Raw genomic sequence first — 21,730 nt, forward strand, 5'->3', positions numbered from 1 at the left:
AGGGCGTGCCCCCTGCCTCGCGCCTTCCTTGTTGCTTCCCTTACGTACACCCCAAGTCTTCTGGATTGCTTCTGTTCCAAAAATAAGTTCCGTGAAGTTTCAGGTTAATTGGACTCCGTTTGATTTTCCTTTTCTGCGATACTCTAAAACAAGGAAAAAACAGAAACTGGCATTGGGCTCTAGGTTAATTGGTTAGTCCCAAAAATCATATAAAATAGCATATAAATGCATATAAAACATCCAAGGTTGATAATATAATAGCATGGAACAATCAAAAATTATAGATATGTTGGAGACATATCAGCATCCCCAGGCTTAATTCATGCTCGTCCTCGAGTAGGTAAATGATAAAAACAGAATTTTTGATGTGGAATGCTACCTAACATATTTATCCATGTAATTCTCTTTATTGTGGCAAGAATATTCAGATCCATAAGATTCAAGACAAAAGTTTAATATTGACATAGAAATAATTATACTTCAAGCATACTAACTAAGCAATTATGTCTTCTCAAAATAACATGGCCAAAGAAAGTTATCCCTAAAAAATCATATAGTCTGGCTATGCTTCATCTTCACCACACAAAATATTTAAATCATGCACAACCCTGATGACAATCCAAGCAATTGTTTCATACTTTTGATGTTCTCAAACTTTTTCAATCTTCACGCAATACATGAGCGTGAGCCATGGACATAGCACTATAGGTGGAATAGAATGGTGGTTGTGGAGAAGACAAAAAGGGAGAAGATAGTCTCACATCAACTAGGTGTATCAACGTGCTATGGAGATGCCCATCAATAGATATCAACGTGAGTGAGTAGGGATTGCCATGCAATGGATGCACTAGAGCTATAAGTGTATGAAATCTCAAAAAGAAACTAAGTGGGTGTGCATCCAACTCGCTTGCTCATGAAGACCTACGGCATTTTGAGGAAACCCATCATTGGAATATACAAGCCAAGTTCTATAATGAAAGATTCCCACTAGTATATGAAAGTGATAACATAGGAGACTCTCTATCATGAAGATCATGGTGCTACTTTGAAGCACAAGTGTGGTAAAAGGATAGTAGCATTGCCCCTTCTCTCTTTTTCTCTCATTTTTTATTTTGGCCTTTTCTCTTTTTTATGGCCTCTTTTTATTTATTTCTTTGGGCCTTTTCTCTTTTTTTGGCCTCTTTTTTTTAGTCCGGAGTCTCATCCCGACTTGTGGGGGAATCATAGTCTCCATCATCCTTTCCTCACTGGGACAATGCTCTAATAATTATGATCATCACACTTTTATTTACTTACAACTCAAGAATTACAACTCGATACTTAGAACAAGATATGACTCTATATGAATGCCTCCGGCGGTGTACCGGGATGTGCAATGATGCATGAGTGACATGTATGAAAGAATTATGAACGGTGGCTTTGCCACAAATACAATGTCAACTACATGATCATGCAAAGCAATATGATAATGATGGAGCATGTCATAGTAAACGGAACGGTGGAAAGTTGCAAAGCAATATATCTCGGAATGGCTATGGAAATGCCATAATAGGTAGGTCTGGTGGCTGTTTTGAGGAAGTATATGGTGGGTTTAAGGTACCAGCGAAAGTTGCGCGATACTAAAGAGGCTAGCAATGGTGGAAGAGCGAGAATGTGTATAATCCATGGACTCAACATTAGTCATAAAGAACTCACATACTTATTGCAAAAATCTATTAGTTATCGAAACAAATTACTACGCGCATGCTCCTAGGGGGATAGATTGGTAGGAAAAGACCATCGCTCGTCCCCGACCGCCACTCATAAGGAATACAATCAATAAATAAATCATGCTCCGACTTCATCACATAACGGTTCACCATACGTGCATGCTACGGGAATCACAAACTTTAACACAAGTATCTCTCAAATTCACAACTACTCAACTAGCATGACTCTAATATCACCATCTTCATATCTCAAAACAATCATCAAGTATCAAACTTCTCATAGTATTCAATGCACTTTATATGAAAGTTTTTATTATATCCCTCTTGGATGCCCATCATATTAGGACTAGTTTCATAACCAAAGAAAACTACCATGCTGTTCTAAGGACTCTCAAAATGATATAAGTGAAGCATGAGAGTTCATTAGTTTCTTCAAAATAAAACCACCACCGTGCTCTAAAAAGATATAAGTGAAGCACTAGAGCAAATGACAAACTACTCCGAAAGATATAAGTGAAGATAAATGAGTAGTCGAATAATTATACAACTATGTGAAGACTCTCTAACATTTAAGAATTTTAGATCTTGGTATTTTATTCAAACAGAAAGCAAAACTAAATAAAATAAAATGACACTCCAAGCAAAACACATATCATGTGGTGAATAAAAATATAGCTCCAAGTAAAGTTACCGATGAATGAAGACGAAACAGGGGATGCCTTCCGGGGCATCCCCAAGCTTAGGCTCTTGGTTGTCCTTGAATATTACCTTGGGGTGCCTTGGGAGTCTCCAAGCTTAGGATCTTGCCACTCCTTATTCCATAGTCCATCGAATCTTTACCCAAAACTTGAAAACTTCGCAACACAAAACTTAACAGAAAACTCGTAAGCTCCGTTAGCGAAAGAAAACAAAACACTACTTCAAGGTACTGTAATGAACTCATTCTTTATTTATATTGGTGTTAAACCTACTGTATTCCAACTTCTCTATGGTTCATAAACTCTTTTACTAGACATAGATTCATTAAAATAAGCAAACAACACACGAAAAACAGAATTTGTTAAGATCGTACCACCTCAAGAACACGAGAGAGAGAGAGAGAGATCAAACACATAGCTACTGGTACATACCCTCAGCCCCGAGGGAGAACTACTCCCTCCTCGTCATGGAGAGCACCGGGATGATGAAGATGGCCACCAGAGAGGGATTCCCCCTCCGGCAGGGTGTCGGAACGGGTCTAGATTGGTTTTCGGTGGCTATGGAGGCTTCTGGCGGCGGAACTCCCGATCCATTGTGCTCCCTGATGGTTTTAGGGTATATTGGTATATATAGGAGGAAGAAATACGTTAGGGGAGCCACGAGGGTGGAGGGCGCGCCTAGGGGGGTGCGCGCGCCCCCTGCCTCGTGCCTTCCTCGTTGCTTCCCTTACGTACGCCCCAAGTCTTCTGGATTGCTTCCGTTCCAAAAATAAGTTCCGTGAAGTTTCAGGTCAATTGGACTCCGTTTGATTTTCCTTTTCTGCGATACTCTAAAACAAGGAAAAAACAGAAACTGGCACTGGGCTCTAGGTTAATTGGTTAGTCCCAAAAATCATATAAAATAGCATATAAATGCATATAAAACATCCAAGGTTGATAATATAATAGCATGGAACAATAAAAAATTATAGATATGTTGGAGACGTATCATCGGCCATGGTGGGGGAGGGCGAAGGATAGGTGCACGGGGCGAAAGGGGGTGTCGGCGAGGTCGGGGCAGCGTCCAGGGGCATCCACGCGGCGAAGCGGCGTCCGGGTTGAGGCAGGCGAGCTAGGAGGTGTGTGGCGACCTCGAGCACACCGGCGCTCACCTCCCTGCCTGCCTGGCGGGAGGAAGCAGCTGACTGGCATGGGCCAGCACAGTGCTGGGCCGCCAGGTGGCCTGCCAGGTGAGTTTGGCCAAGTAAGTCTCCTTTCCTTTTATTCTCTGTTTTCTTTATTATGTAACTTTAGGGCTTTATTAAAAAAAATACCAAAATAGTCTCAAAATTCATGAAACTACTCAAGGCCACAGTTTGGAATATTTCCATCAGTAAACATTTTAGTTCATGAATATTTGGACATTTAAAATATTATATAGCATTTAAATGCCCAAATGCAAATAGCATATGATTTAATTCAGTGACCCAATGTTGTCCTAGAAAAATGTGAACTATTTTTGTCAGAGGTTCTAGACCAAGGCAAAGATGATGAACATTTTTGAAGGGCATTTCAGGTTCAATGAAAAAGTATTTTAGTAACCCTAGTTGGATTAACTGGTGCTGGGGGTTTCTGCCATCCCCATTTCAACTTTAATTGAAACTTAAACATGATGCAACACCGGATGCTAGCACTAAGCATTACCAGAACTAGGGATGTGACAACTCACCCCCACTAAACAAGAATCTCGTCCCGAGATTCAAGTGCAGGGTAAAAAGGAAGAGGGGACTCGAACTATCACAATCTTCATGATCCAACTGTCCTCATCGAAGATATTGATTCATTGCATCATCTTGAACTTGACATCCTTGCTTACGGGATCTTCACCCAACATGAGGACAGAAGAGCGAGATAACTCTACAGGGATGGATCATCTTAATGATCACATGATCAACTCACGGAATGAGACGTAGAAACATCTCTTAAGCTGAGGGACAAAACACATATGAGGAGCGATGGAAAGAAGCAGGTGACGAAGGTTCAGATTAGTAGGCAACAATTCCATGCTTAGAAGATGGTGCATGGTTTCAAAGTAGCTAGGAGATAATCATCATGATTTCATAACGGGACACCTTGGGGGTGACTCGTAGAAATATTCCCTTGAGTGGCAAAAAGAATTACTTTTGATATAGAAATCACTGGAACTCTCTAAACTAGCTCCAGGAAAATCACAAACGATCATTTGAAGGAATTCAGAGAAATGGCATACTCAGTTTGGAAAGGAAACTAGAGTTACAAGACAACTCCGCAAGCGGAGAACACATTCTAGATGATGCCGAGGATATAATCCAGAGACTGAGTGTGCTCTCAAGAACTTGAGCATTTCCATATCCATCAAGGTTTGCCAACATATGTGCCAAGATGTTGGTGACACCTCATACTACCATGATGAATATCGGTGGAGGATGCAGATGCAAAGGGAGATAACACCTTCTTAGATTTCACCTTAGCGAGGCCAAGGAAACAAAATTTGGATGATCGACTAAGAGACATTTAGCACTCTGCTTCTAATGTTCTCCTTGATGTGCTAGCATAACCCATTATAGATATGGTTTGGTATCTAGAACATCAAGTAAAAGGTCAAACTTTGGGAGCACAAGAATCCGTAAGGAACAACTACTGGAGTAAATCCTACGAAATCCTTATGGGGAGGCGGCCAACTTCCTCAATCAAGATACTACAATAATAGGTCTTCCGGCTAGGTGTGTTGTCCACGACATCCACTTTACCGGTTACACAGAGACCAATATTATAATTCTTGGAATATGTTCCAATCATCATATCTGCCTGAGATTCAGGTCTGGTTGGTGTCAGGATATTCCAGACTCATCAAGTCCAGAAAGAAAAATGAAAGTTTGCAACACAAATCGACGAGATGGAGTTGTGAGATTCTCGAGGAGTGAACTACAATAGCAAGCTCCAAAATATGAGTGGGTTCTGCTACATACATGTGAACACATTATCCAAGACAAGCATGACCATATAGTAGTCTTACAACGAAACACTAGCGAGTTCTGATTTGATTTGGGGATAGCCCACACTCAAATCAAAGTTTGGACAAGACAATAGATCCAATAACTAATCACGAGGACCAATCTATGAAGATATCATCTTTCTTCAACAGACGCACACACACACAAAGATATCCCTTAACATGAACTAAGTCAGACAAGCTTTTATCTTCCAACTCTCCAAGTTGTTGTTTGGCTTAACCAACTAGCTCAGGGGTATCCAACACAGATTCTTGGAGAAGGAGTGGTTTATTGGAAAAACCAACTTGATCACAAACTCAACATATCAGTCAAGGGACGACCTGGTGATACTTCCGTGAAGATATCCGAAAAATCACGAACCTCTGATATGTCTCTAAGCTCAAGAACAATCTTGCTTTTCAAGGCAAGATGACATGATCAGAAGAGTGAGGGATTGACACAATCCTAACTCACTTACCGAAGAGTGCACCAGAAATAAGGACTAGGTGGCACAAGTAATCTTAGAATGATAACTCAACAACCAACACGCTAAGAATGAATTATTGTCCATTAACTACCAAGCAACGCAGTTGCTAGGAGTATTGATTTCACACATCACAATTCACTTGTCAGCATTCCGGTTACAATAACACGGGAACCAAGGAATGAGCAATAATGGCAAGAATATCACTATACCGAGAGTTCATAGGAGGTGGTGCAATTGTCATGACAATCCTGACATAAAGGGGGTAATACTCCGAGGTAGAATAGAACAAAAGCTGGATTGGCATTTTGATCTGCGAAATACAACTACTTTGACTAATCCAAGAAATGGATGAGGTGCTGGAGTTTGTTTCTCCTAGTCATTCCGGAATAGAATGGCTTGACGGACCACAAGAATAATAGGCATCGATAACACGAATGCACAACTAGTCCTGACTATCAATTGATAGACAGAGGTCAAAATACAACTAAAGAGAGACAACTCAAAGGAACATATGGTTTTCTGAGTTGTGGATGCATAGATTTAGTATGTCAAACAAGTTCAACATATTTCTGCCAGATAATCCATGTAGAAAGGTAGGACTGGAAGATTCATAATGCAGAATGGAGAACTCATCAAGAGCACTCTTATTGTGATGTTTTGGTTCAGGAGAGCTTCTGCCATAAGTAGTTCATAGTATTTTGAAGAAGGATATACCATGGACCTCGAGAACTATCACAAAGGCTACTAATATCCTAAAGGAACTAGCAAACACTATCAATATGAAGTAAGTAGGGTGAATCTTGGGTTCAAGAACCCAGGAATAGAATGCCTACTAACTAAGTGGAACCATGGGATGCTTTCAAGAATGATGGCCAGAATCATTACTCTGGGAACACAAGACATGGCTAGATTACTAGGTAATCCTCTAAGACACCTAGGGTCATAATAATAGCTCCAAAATATATGTTGAGGCAATAGAGTACCTCAACTCACCGATTAGTGTGGTTAAACTGGCCCAAAGGAACATCAGGAAAGGAAAGAAGGGGGTTGCAAATGCATCCGACTATTTAGAAACCTGGGATGACTCGGACAGCATAACAGCTGTAAATGCTCAAAAAGATTTGAGACATCCTGCAAAATCGTGGCATGACCACTCAACATCACAATATCAAGGTTCTAAGGCCAGCTATGAACATACGGAAGTAGTAGAAACTGAACTGAGACTTGAATCCATCAATCCTATAATCTATGGATTAGTAACATGTGATCCTGATAGAAAGATGAGAAGCCTAGTTCTTAAACCTTGTAGAAGAGAAGAGGGTGACTCAAATCAGAAGTGCATAAGGTAAAGGAGTAAAAAGAGCCTTATGTTCCCATCCACAATCAATTCCCTTATATAACTAAAGCATTTCTAGAGTCAACTTCGACCAGTTTGGCTTGATAATCCTACAGGCAGTCAAGCTCTGATACCAAAGCTGTCACGACCCCGATCCTAAGTCACACTGATCTAGCATGTAACACATCATATCACTTTGCGGCCTCACGCACGGTATTCCCACTGGTGCCACCTTACCTGGCCCGGGACTGTTTGCGCCTTTTGGCTCACGTATATGGTAGTGTCGCTAGCATCCATATGACAGAAAACCCGGGCCGACATGACTAGTCGTAAACCCAAAGTGGCACTAACTTACAAGGACATGCATACATGACCCAACACAACTAGGAAAATGCTTATACATAGAATTTTAGCAGTAGCGCCTGTTTGGGCGCCCATGCTACTGGTATGTACCAGTAGCGCTGACCAAAACGGGCGCTACTGCTACTGTATAGCAGCAGCGCTGATTGGGGCGGGCCGCGCTGCTGTTTAGTGGGCCACCGGGCCAAAATGGCAGTCCACTTAGCTGTAGCGTGTGATGTGCGTCGGTGCTACAACTAGTGGGCTTAGTAGGAGCGCTGGCCCATTACCCGCGCTGTTGCTAAGCCCACTCCATCCCCCGGCCCGCGCGCTGGCCGGCCTACTCGTGCCCCTGGCCTCATAACTCAGCTCACTCACACACTCCACACTCCTCCCTCAATCCCCCGCGCCGGCCCTCCTCCCCGCCGACCGCCCTCTCCCGCGTCGGCCTCCTCCCCCGCCGGTCGCCCCGGCCCCCGCATCGGCCTCCTCCCCCACCGGTTGCCCCGACCCCCGTGCCGGCTCTCCTCCCCCGCCGGCCGCCCCGGCCCCCGCGCCGGCCGCCCCATGCGCCGGCCCTCCTCCACCGAGAGGTACATCCTCCTCCATCCTTCCTCCTCCTCCTCCCTAGTTTCTTTTGAACCCTAGCTAGTTGAAAAAATTAGGTTTTTAATCTTAGTTTTTTAATCTTAGGAAAATGTAGTATGAAACCAAGATAGTTAATCTTAGGATAATGTAGTATGAATCTTAGGATAATGTAGGTTTTTAATCTTAGTTGTTTAATCTTAGGTGTTTAATCTTAGTTGTTTATTCTTAGGATAATGTAGTATGAACCCTAGCTAGTTAGTCTTAGGATAATGTAGTATCAATATTAGGATAATGTAGTATGAACCCTAGCTAGTTAATCTTAGGATCATATTTTGAACTATCACATTTGTTGTTATTTTTTTAGTAAAAACAATTATTCTTGTTATATGCAAATTTGAAATGGATATTTTGAAGTGGATATATGTCATATTTTGAACATGTCACAATCTTAGTTGTTTAACCGAGTGGCCTATGTTTTGCCAGAATGTTGATTCATCCATGTTTTGGTAAATTTCAGGCGCTCGATATGTCTTGATTTTAGGAAATGTCATGCCGAATTTTGCTAAGTGTTTATTTTTTTCATAATTAAGCATTTTGTTCTCGACGTTGACGATGCCTATCCCGCATCCTCGTCGTCGACTCGGCGGAGGAGGCCTGCTTGAACAAAGGGGCCATGTCCGGGACTGGGCTCCGCCGGGCTGGTAATGGGTTGTGCTACCTTCTGGTGAGCGTAGCTTAGTGAGGAGCCAGCCCGTCGTCGACCCGGAGCATCTTTGGTGGTGGTCACGTGGGCCTGCATCGGTGCAGAGGGTTGAGTCCCCCGCGCAGGTGGTACAACACCATGTCACGGAGGAGGATGCACACGTCCATCACTACATGGTTGCGTTGGCGAACGACAAGTTCTCCAATACCTAGCAGATTCTTCAAGGATGTCACCGGAGCTATGATCCTATGATGGTTCCTTCTCTTTGGGTGTCCATAGCCCGCGGCCCACTGAACCTGGAGGAGCTATTATTCGAGATATATTAGTGATATTATATGATGATCTTTGTATATGTATTCGACGATGGATTTTCAATTACCTATTAGTTATTTGTTTATTGAATGCATGCTAATTTGAATGCAGTAATTTGTTTTATCTCTACTATTATGATTTAGTTTTGCTTATTGAATGCATGCTAATTTGAATGGAGTACTTTGTTTTATCTCTATTATGATTTTAGTTTTTCTTATTGAATGCACGTCTGTTTCAACAATAAACATATAGGAAATGTCTGACGACAAAAGGCAATTCGCTATGTGCGAGTACTGCGAAGATGAGCGCGGTCTGTGCAACATGCCTCACCTGGTAGAAGGTCGGCGCTTCAGCATCAAGCTCCAGGAGACCTTCGATGTTGAAATGGTACGCAACGACGATAAGTGTTTTTTGTTATTTTTGCACGAGTTCTCTGCTTCTTCAAAATGTAATTTCCGTCTTTTACAATTTAACTAGCTTATCCCATGCCATGCAAGACACTATGTCTTGGAGAAGATGGGTTTTGAAGATCATGAAAGCATGGAGGCAAAGAGAATTCAACTAAGGACCCATCATGGTATGATTTTGCTGTAAATCTATACAATACTGTGAACTCATCCAATTTTGGTTGCCTGAATTGGGAAGCACTTTGCAAGGCATATGATTTTCATGAGGGTATGCTTCCAGTTCTACGATTGTGTGAGTTCTCAAACATATTTATTAAGTAATTTATATTGTTTTTTTCAAAATAGTTGACAGCTTATTTCCATTGATAGCTTATTTTCATTCTTCAAAAAATGTACGGAAGGTGGTAGACAGAACCTACTACTACAATGATGAAGCACAATTAACTTATAAGGAGAAAGATGGTCTTATCGCATTTTTTACTCATCTTGAGAATTACAATAGCTATTATCAAACTCCTCCACATTACGGTCAATACGTGCCACTAGTGCACGTGTCGAACTATGGTAACATCAATGGAGATAGCATGGTAAGATTTTCTACTATTATGACATCTGTTCATCTTTTGCATAAATTCTTCTAAAACTAAACTACATTGCTAACTACAAAGTTATTACTATGTTTTTGAACAGAAAATCCCGATGGATTGTGTGCCTCATCTGATGTTGCCGAGAGGTCGCATTGATGTTATGAACTTACGGCCACCACGGTCAGGTCAGCCGCAGTATCCACATCACTCCTGTCCATACCGGATTTCTAAAAGCGAGGAAGCCATGATAATAAATGATTTGAAAAAATGTTTCAACCATCGTAGAGAGCTACTTGGAAGCAACATTGTGCGTAGGCCAAGACTTGGAGACAGGATGATGTCCGTTCTTTATTATGGAGAGTCCATTTTCCTTAATGGAGAGTCAATGCCTATCTTGTTTTATGATATTTTACCTAAGAGAGGGTAGAGTACGTCCTATGAGAGGAGTAGGTCCTAGGTAGAATGTGTTATTATGTACTACAATGTGTTAGAGTTGATGATGAGGAGGAGGAGTTGTGATTATGACTAGTGACCAACTTGTTATATGATGTCTCATTGATGAACATTGTTTGGTGGTGATGACTAGTGGTAATGAATATGCTTTTTAAACAGACTAGTTCATGATGAGTTGTTATTGTAGAAAAGATATATCTGTTTAAACATGTACAACGCCAAAATGCGAAAAAATAAATTTTAGCAGTGGCGCGGGCCAAAATATTACTAGCAACGCTCATTTACCAGTAGCACTTTCCAGAGGTGCGCTACTAGTATGTGAACATACCAGTAGCGCTGGCCTAAACAAGCGCTACTGCTACAAAATAGCTGTAGCGCCGTAGCAGTAGCACGGGCGCCCGGACTACTGGTAGCTCAAAAACCAGCGCTATTGGTAAGGTTTTCCCTAGTAGTGCAACAACGAACATGTCGGTCATCAGCGAGTGAATCCGGGCTGTAGCAACTGGGCTAACAAGACTCCAGAGAATCCGGGCTGTAGCAGGCTAATAGGACTCCGGTAGACACCGCGTGACATTTCCCCGAAGGAACAGACACAGGAACGAAGAAGGACACATGCCGGCCAGCATAAGTGTTCCGGAGCAGTAGCAAGCTACCATGGCTCAGTGGAAGCACCAGGAGACATTTCCCAGTAAGAGAGGCTACCAAGGATAAACAACTAGGTTGTCGGATCCCACACATACCAATCATTTCAAATCATACACACAATATGCTCGATATGTGCAAATACAACATGGCATCACAACAAAACTCTACAATTCAAAGTATTTATTCATTAGGCTCCGAAGAGCCAGATATTACAAACATGGGTCTGATGACCCAGCATTCAAGTCATACAAGCAACAAGCACAAGCGGAAGCTTAACTTGTCTGAGTACAGACAACTACAAATGAAAAGGCTAAGAAGCCTGACTATTTACAAGACCATGCCGAGGGCACAAGATTGTAGCTAAGGTAACAAGCTAAACATTGAACTTCATGCGGAACTACTAGCGAGACCGAATTCTCTCTGCAAAAACATAAATTAAGCAAACATGAGTACAAATGTACCTAGCTAGACTTACATCAGATCTAGCTACATATGCATCTGTATCAACAAAGGGGGGTGGTGGAGTTTAACTGCAGCAAGCCAGCTTTGACTCAGCGGCTATCCTAAACTACGACTGCAAGTAACTCTTTGAGGTGGCGCACACAAGTCCACATATTCACCATATCAATTCACCACTATGGATCCGCTCCCGTCTCCCTACGAGAAGGCCATCCATAGCACTCACGCATATCTTGCACATTTAAGAGTATCCACTTTCACTTGTCTATGAACTGTATAGGCAACCCAGAAGTCCTTTACCGTGGACGTGGCTATTCGAATAGATCATTTATAACCCTGCAGGGGTGTACTTCTTCACACATGTTGCCACCACTTAGCGTCTGCACATGATATGTGCTCGGCAAACTTCAAGCGAAAGTCGACATGGGTGTAGACCATGACCTGACTAACCACACAAGTCCCTAGTCCAGGTTTATCGCCTATTCAGGTTCCATCCGCATGGAGTCCGGGCGAGGTTTCCACTACGGCCCCGAACGATGTGTGCAGGGTTCCCGAGTCACCAAAGGGGCGACTCGGTACACCGGGCCACATGCCTACCGCATCACAGCCCACCCCTTGGGTCAATGCTGCACATGGCATCCAGCATACTACAAACACTAGAAACTACTTGCAACTCCTGGACAAAGGACAGGGGCGGTTAATAAGTCGAGCGGGGTCATATTTCAGGGCCCAACGTGTGGTAGTAGTTGTTCATGGATCACAAACACAGAACTCAGTTCCTGAGGACGGTTTCAATGAGACAACCCACCATGTACTCCTACATGGCCTCTCACTGCTACCTTTACCAAATTGTGTTCACACACTTAGCTCACACACAGTAGGACATGTTCATCACCATTCCAATTCATTCCCGATGAATCAGACCTGACTCAACTCTAACAGTAGCAGGCATGACTGTTGACACCCAATTTTGGCACAGTAAAGAACTTATTTAAGATGGCCTCAAATGGAGAAGTGATCTACATGAAGGAGTTCTACATTGTTTATATGAACATCTTTGAAGTTTGGGCCATCGTCGTCCGATTTCATCTCAAAGGCCGAAACTACGTTCAAAATACCAAGATCTTATATTCAGAGTATAGTTTGGCCGACTAAGCTCCCAATATGACCTCAGATGAAAAAAATGATCTACACAAATTGTCTTCGTCTCGTTGAAACGATTGATTTTGATATAAAAATTGTCCCAATCCAAGTTCGTATGCAAAAGTTAGAGGCAACACTTTGCGGACCGCTCCTGAGTGAAATAAATGACGCGAGGGACCAGACACCCATCTAGGTGGTGTCTGATGGGTCGCATGAGTTATTCAGCCTTTGCCGGCTGAACGAAGCTTGCCAGGATGAAGACCTTGCCAGCGTGGAAGCTTGCCGGTGTGAAAGCTTGCCGGGGTGGAAACCTTGCCGGGGTGAAAGCTTGCCAGGGTAGAAACCTTGCCGGGGTAGAAACCTTACTGGGGTGGAAACCTTGCTGGGGTGAAAGCTTGCCGGGGTAGAAACCTTTCCGTTGTGGAAAGCTTTCCGGGTGGAAAGCTTGCCGGGGTGGAGACTATCAAAATCAATCCGACCAGAAGTTGGAGATGGGCTCGAAAGTTTATTCAGATGGCCTCGTATGGAGAAGTGTTCTACACGGAGTTGTGCGTATCGTCGAAACAGTCAACTTTTGTTTTGGAGTCATCATCATCGGAGATAGTATACGGCCTGCAGAATTGATTCAACACTCGGACAGTTTAGAAAACTACATAATTGAATCCGACACACATTTAAAGATCAGCCCGAAAAGTCATAAAGATAGCCTTAAAAGGATAAGTGGTTTGCGTTATCTTATGCAGATCATCAAGGCGGACAAGGTTGATGTTGAATTCGACTCCAGCCGAGTTAGTGTGTGATTTCTATGGCCCGCGCAAGAAGCAAGACAGAAGTATGGGACAGATTCGGGCTGAATCCGAGTTGGACTAGAACTAAAGCTGTAGGACATGAATTGATTCAATTTTCTTGTAAGGAAAGATTAGGTGAATCCTTTACTTGTACGGGAAGTCTAGCCGCCTCTTATATATGTTAGAGGTGACGGCCGATTGAAACAACACCCATCGAAAAAATCAATCTACTACTTTTTCGTGTTCATCTACTTTTTATCTCTCCCTTGTATCTTTCTTCTTATTCTTCGCTAGTTCTTCATGCCGGAGGACTGTGGATCCACAAGGCTCTAGGAGCGAGCGAATCGACCTGGAGCAGCCCATAGCCGCCGCGATCCCTGACGGGGTCCCTCCCGGGTAAGCGGGGCTTTGGGTCTACAAAAGCGTCTGCCGGCTGTCCTGCGTATCGCGCTGCCGGTCGGACCTCCTTCGACGCGAGCTGCGGTGCATCACCCCCAGCGTCAAGGGTACACGGTGAGGTGTTCGTGTGCAAACAATGACAACAAGCATGAATGAGTGGGCACATCAGGGCTCAAACAACTCCTACCCATACTAGTGGGTTTCATCTATTTACTGTGGCAATGACAGGTCATGCAAAGGAAATGGGTTCAACTACCGCAACATGTAACCATTGAATCGTTGTTGTCCTAATGTAGTAAAAGAGAGCAGGAGCGAGAGAGTGGGATTGTATCGGAATGAGCAAGGGGGTTTTGCTTGCCTGGCACTTCTGAAGATTGTATAGCTCTTCATCGGTGTCATCGAACTCATCTTCGGAACTACGTCCACTGAGAGGGGACAAATACCAGCAAACAGAGAAAGAACACAATCAATGCAATGCAACAATATGATGCATGATCATGACATGGAAATATGCTGTGGTTTGAGCTAATGCGACTAGCAACAATTTAAATGAAGTTGGTTTGAATCCAAGATTCAAATTCAAACTCCACATGTGGTTATTTAAATGTCATTATCATTTTTCACTTATACAGCAGGTATAACTTAGCTTGTCATGCATGAAAATGGTGCAGATGGATAGATTGCATTTTTCTGATGATTTTTCATATATAAATCTTTGCATTTGGAGTTGTAGATTAATTTCTATGATTTTTTGAAGTTAGCACTATTTTCTGGAATTTCCTGAATAAGAATAAATCCAGAAAAGGCCATTACCGCGTCAGCACTGCATCAGCAGGTCAACTGTGCGGTCTAGGTCAAACCTGACTAGTGGGACCCACTGATCAGTGACACACTTAGTTAACGAACTAATTAGGGTTAGTTTAGTGCTAAGCTAGGTTTGACCAAGGGGCGGGGCCCACATGTCAGTGACCCACGGGGGTCAAAACTCTGGTCAACTGGGTCAAATCACCGGCGTTTAGCCACCGGCGATGACCAGATGCCATGGAGGGTGCGGGTTTCGCACTCTGGCAACCAAAAGGGAGGAGGAGGGTATCTACGCGTAGCTGGAGGTGAGCCGTGTCGAGTGGTGCTAGTGGTTGGGCTCGGGGTCACCGGAAACGACGCCGACGACGAGCTTGGCGGCTGCCGGAGTTCGGGCGAGCTCGAACTCAATGCTACGGTGCACCTGGAAGCGCGGGGCTAGCTCCTACGAGGCCTACGCGGTGCGATGAGTGCGCTGGGCACGGTGGTGAGGCCGTTGCGTGGACGGAGCCACATCGGCAGCGAGCTCAGGGGCGGAGCGTGCGAGTGCGCTCCGTGCAGTCCCTACAGTGGGCGACAGAAAGAACGGAGAGGGGGACGAGAGGCAGAAGCTCACAGTGGTCACGGCAGGCTAGGCAGCTGGGTCGGGGACGAGCTAGAGCGAGCGGGGCAGCGAAGTGGATCTCCGGTGACGGCAAGGCGAAGCGAGGTCGGTGCGGTGTCTCCGGGGCGAACAAGCGCTCGGGGCTCGATCTGATCGACAAAGCGGACGGTGGCGGAGCTTCTGGACACGGCGGGGCAACGAGCAGGCGACGGTGGCCGCGGTTACGCCGGCGGTGCGGTTGCGATGGCATCGGCCATGGTGGGGGAGGGCGAAGGAGAGGTGCAGAGGCGAAAGGGGGTATCGGCGAAGTCGACGCAGCGTCTAGGGGGGCATCCACGCGGCGAAGCGGCGTCCGGGTGAGGTAGGCGAGCTGGGAGGTGCGTGGCGAGCTCGGGCGCGCCGGTGCTCACCTCCCTGCTTGCCTGGCGGGAGGAAGCAACTGACTGGCATGGGCCAGCACAGTGCTGGGCTGTCAGGTGGGCTGCCAGGTGAGTTTGGCCAGGTAAGTCTCCTTTTCTTTTTATTCTCTGTTTTCTTTATTCTGTAACTTTAGGGCTTTATTAAAAAAATACCAAAATAGTCTCAAAATTCATGAAACTGCTCAAGGCCACAGTTTGGAATATTTCCATCAGTAAACATTTTTGTTCATGAATATTTGGACATTTAAAATATTATATAGCATTTAAATGCCCAAATGCAAATATCATATGATTTAATTCAGTGACCCAATGCTATCCTAGAAAATTGTGAACCATTTTTGTCAGAGGTTCTAGACCAAGGCAAAGATGATGAACATTTTTGAAGGGCATTTCAGGTTCATTGAAAAAGTATTTTGGTAACCCTAGTTGGATTAAGTGGTGCTGGGGGTTTCTGCCATCCCCATTTCAACTTTAATTGAAACTTAAACATGATGCAACACCAGATGCTAGCACTAAGCATTACCAGAACTAGGGATATGACAACTCACCCCCACTAAACAAAAATCTTGTCCCGAGATTCAAGCGCAGGGTTAAAAGGAAGAGGGGACTTGAACTATCACAATCTTCATGATCCAACTATCCTTATCGAAGATATTGATTTATTGCATCATCTTGAACTTGACATCCTTGCTTTCGAGATCTTCACCCAACATGAGGAAAGCAGAGCGAGATAACTCTACAGGGATGGATCATCTTAATGATCACATGATCAACTCACAGAACGGGACGTTGAAACATCTCTTGAGCTGAGGGACAAAACACATATGAGGAGCGATGGAAAGAAGGAGGTGACGAAGGTTTAGATTAGTAGGAAACAATTCCATGCTTAGAATATGGTGCATGGTTTCAAAGTTGTGAGGAGATAATCGCCATGATTCCATAACGGGACACCTTGGGGGGTGACTCATAGAAATATTCCCTTGAGTGGCAAAAAGAATTACTTTTGATATAGAAATCATTGAAACTCTCTAAACTAGCCCAAGGAAAATCACAAATGATCATTTGAAGGAGTTCGGAGAAATGGCATACTCAGTTTGGAAAGGAAACTAGAGTTACAAGACAACTCAGCAAGCGGAGGACACATTCCAGATGATGCCGAGGATATAACCCAGAGACTGACTATGCTCTCAAGAACTTGAGCATTTCCATATCCATCAAGGTCTTCCAACATCTGTGACAAGATGTTGGTGACACCTCGTACTACCATGTTGAATATCTGTGGAGGATGCAGATGCAAACGGAGATAACACCTTCTCAGATTTCACCTTAGCGAGGCCAAGGAAACAAAATCTGGATGATCGACCGAGAGACATTTAGCACTCCGCTTCTAATGTTCTCCTTGATGTGCTAGCGTAACCCATTATAGATATGGTTTGATATCTAGAACATCAAGTAAAAGGTCGGACTTTGGGAGCACGAGAATCCATAAGGAACAACTACTAGAGTAAATCCTACGAAATCCTTATGGGGAGGTGGCCAACTTCCTCAATCAAGATACTACAATAATAGGTCTTCCGACTGGGTGTGTTGGCCACGGCATCCACTTTACCAGTTACAGAGAGACCAATATTATAATTCTTGGAATATGTTCCAATCATCATATCTGCCTGAGATTCATGTCTGGTTGGTGTCAGTATATTCCAGACTCATCAAGTCCAGAAAGAAAAATGAAAGTTTGCAACACAAATCGATGAGATGGCGTTGCGAGATTCTCGAGGAGTGAACTAAGATAGCAAGCTCCAAAACATGAGCGGGTTCTGATACATACATGTGAACACATTGTCCCAGACAAGCATGACCACACAGTAGTCTTACAACGAAACACTAACGAGTTCTGATTGGGAAACATCATTGTGGAGAGCAAAGTCATGCGCATGTACCTTTGGGTCCTTAAGGATTAGCACTTAAGAACTTCTTTTCCTTGAACAAATCAATCAATGGCTTGGTGTGCTAGGGATTCATATAGAATGAAGGTTGCAAGTCTCCAGACCACAGAATACTTCGCACGAATGCATGACTGACTTGGGATGATTCCAGAGGAAGCGAAACAAACTTTCTCAAATTCACGGCGGCAACTTGCATCATATGCACGTGAGTTAGGGGAAGTCACTTCTTCCATCAAAACATAAACTTCATGAGCTTGCACGAAGAAAATGCTTTCAAAAGTTTCCAACGCTAACTTAGATGTTCAACATGAATTATGGACAAGATGAAAATGTTGTCAATGGGCTCAACAACAAACCATCCAGGCTTCCATATAGATGGAATTCCACAATTAGGTGAACACGGTGATAGCATTGGTCAGACCAAAGGATGTAATGGTGTATGCCCGAGGGATCAACCACGAGTAAGATAACATTACGAACATCGTTGGTTCTGATTTGATTTGAGGATAGCCCACACTCAAATCAAAGTATGGACAAGACAATAGATCCAATAACTGATCACGAGGACCAATCGATGAAGATATCATATTTCTTCAACACACACACGCACAAAAAGATATCCCTTAACATGAACTAAGTCAGACAAGCTTTTATCTTCCAACTCTCCAAGTTGTTGTTTGGCTTAACTAACTAGCTCACGGGTATCCAACACAGATTCTTGGAGAAAGAGTGGTTTATTGGAAAACCAACTTGATCACGAACTCAACATATCAGTCAGGGGACGACCTGGTGATACTTCCATGAAGATATCCGAAAAATCACGAACCACCGATATGTCTCTAAGATCGAGAACAATCTTGCTTTTCAAGGAAACACTACATGATCAGAAGAGTGAGGGATTGACACAATCCTAACTCACTTACCGAAGAGTGCACCAGAAATAAGGACTAGGTAGCACGAGTAATCTTAGAATGATAACTCAACAACCAACACGCTAAGAATGAATTATTGTCCATTAAGTACCAAGCAACGCAGTTGCTAGGAGTATTACTTTCACACATCACGATTCACTTGTCGGCATTCTGGTTACAATAACAAGGGAACCGAGGAATAACAATAATGGCAAGAAGTATCACTGTACCGAGAGTTCATAGGAGGTGGTGCAATTCTCATGACAATCCTGACATAAAGGGGGTAATACTCTGAGGTAGAACAGAACAAAAGCTAGATTGGCATTTTGATGTGCGAAATACAACTACTTTGACCAGTCCAAGAAATGGATGAGGTGCTGGAGTTTGTTTCTTCTAGTCATTCCAGAATAGAATGGGTTGACGGACCACAAGAATAATAGGCATCGATAACACGAATGCACAACTAGTCCCGACTATCAATTGATAGACAGAGGTCAGAATACAACTAAAGAGAGACAACTCAAAGGAACATATGGTTTTTTGAGTTGCGGATGCATCGATTTAGTATGTCAAACAAGTTCAACATATTTCTTCCAGATAATCCATGTAGAAAGGTAGGACTGACAGATTCACAATACAGAATGGAGAACTCATCAAGAGCACTCTTATTGTGATGTTTTGGTTCACGAGAGCTTCTGCCATAAGTAGTTCATGGTATTTGGAAGAAGGACATACCATGAACCTCGAGGACTATCGCAAAGGTAACTAATATCCTAAAGGAACTAGCAAACACTATCAATATGAAGTAAGTAGGGTGAATCTTGGGTGCAAGAACCCAGGAATAGAATGCCTACTAACTAAGTGGCATCATGGGATGCTTTTGAGAATGATGGCCAGAATCATCAAACTGGGAACACAAGAGATGGCTAGATTACTAGGTGATCCTCTAAGACACATAGGGTCATAATAATAGCTCCAACATATATGTTGAGGCAACGGAGTACCTCAACTCACCGATTAGTGTGGTTAAACCGGCCCAAAGGAATATCGGGAAAGGAAAGAAGGGAGTTGCAAATGCATCAGACTATTTCGAAACCTGGGATGACTCAGACAGCATAACAGCTGTAAATGCTCAAAAAGATTTGAGACATCCTACAAAGTAGTGGCATGACCACTCAACATCACAATATCAAGGTTCTAAGGCCAGCTATGAACATACGGAAGTAGTAGAAACTGAACTGAGACTTTAATCCATCAATCATAAAATCTATGGATTAGTAACACGTGATCCTGATAGAAAGATTAGAAGCCTAGTTCTAAATCCCCGTAGAAGAAAAGAGCGTGACTCAGATCAGAAGGGCATAAGGTAAAGGAGTAAAAAGAGCCTTATGTTCCCATCCACAATCAATTCCCTTATACAACTAAAGCATTTCTAGAATCAACTTCGACTAGTTTGGCTTGGTAATCCTACACGCAGTCAGGCTCTGATACCAAAGCTGTCAGGACCCCGATCCTAAGTCACACCGATCTAGCATGTAACACATCATATCACTTTGCAGCCTCACGCACGGTATTCCCACGGGTGCCACCTTACCTGGCCCGGGACCGTTTGCTCCTTTTGGCTCACGTATATGATAGTGTCGCTAGCATCCACATGACAGAGAACCCGGGTCGACATGACGAGTCGTAAACCCAGAGTGGCACTAACTTACAAGGACAGGAATACATGACCCAACACTACTAGGAAAATGCTTATACATAGAATTTTAGTAGTAGTGTCTGTTTGGGCGCCCACGCTACTGGTATGTACCAGTAGCGCCGGCCAAAACGGGCGCTACTGCTACTATATAGCAGCAGTGCTGGTTGGCGCAGGCCGCACTGCTGTTTAGCGGGCCGCCGGGCCAAATTGGCAGGCCACTTAGCTGTAGCGTTTGATGTGCGCCGGCGCTACAGCTAGTGGGCTTAGCAGGAGCGCTGGCCCATTACCCGCACTGCTGCTAAGCCCACTCCTCCCTTGCTTGCGCCCCAAACCTCATAACTCAGCTCACTCACACACTCCACACTCCTCCCTCAATCCCCCGCGCCGGCCCTCCTCCCCGCCGACCGCCCTCTCCCGCGTCGGCCTCCTCCCCCGCCGGTCGCCCCGGCCCCCGCATCGGCCTCCTCCCCCACCGGTTGCCCCGACCCCCGTGCCGGCTCTCCTCCCCCGCCGGCCGCCCCGGCCCCCGCGCCGGCCGCCCCATGCGCCGGCCCTCCTCCACCGAGAGGTACATCCTCCTCCCTCCGTCCTCCTCCTCCCTAGTTTCTTTTGAATCCTAGCTAGTTGAAAATTTTAGGTTTTTAATCTTAGTTGTTTAATCTTAGGAAAATGTAGTATGAAACCTAGCTAGTTAATCTTAGGATAATGTTGTATGAATCTTAGGATAATGTAAGTTTTTAATCTTAGTTGTTTAGTCTTAGGTGTTTAATATTAGTTGTTTAATCTTAGGATAATGTAGTATGAACCCTAGCTAGTTAATCTTAGGATAATGTAGTATGAATATTAGGATAATGTAGTATGAACCCTAGCTAGTTAATCTTAGGATCATATTTTGAACTATCACATTTGTTGTTATTTTTTTAGTAAAAACAATTATTCCTGTTATATGCAAATTTGAAATGGATATTTTGAAGTGGATATATGTCATATTTTGAACATGCCACAATCTTAGTTGTTTAACCGAGTGGCCTATGTTTTGCAAGAATGTTGATTCATCCACTTTCTGGTAAATTTCAGGCACTCGATATGTCTTGCTTTTAGGAAAGGTCATGCCGAATTTTGCTAAGTGGTTATTAATTTTGTTTTCATAATTAAGCATTTTGTTCTCGACATTAACGATGCCTATCCCGCATCCTCGTCATTGACTCGGCGGAGGAGGCCTGCTTGAACACAGGGGCCATGTCCGGGACTGGGCTCCGCTGGGCTGGTACTGGGATGTGCTACCA

This window comes from Triticum urartu, chromosome 2 (genome assembly GCF_003073215.2).
Source record: "Triticum urartu cultivar G1812 chromosome 2, Tu2.1, whole genome shotgun sequence".
Taxonomy (NCBI): Eukaryota; Viridiplantae; Streptophyta; class Magnoliopsida; order Poales; family Poaceae; genus Triticum; species Triticum urartu.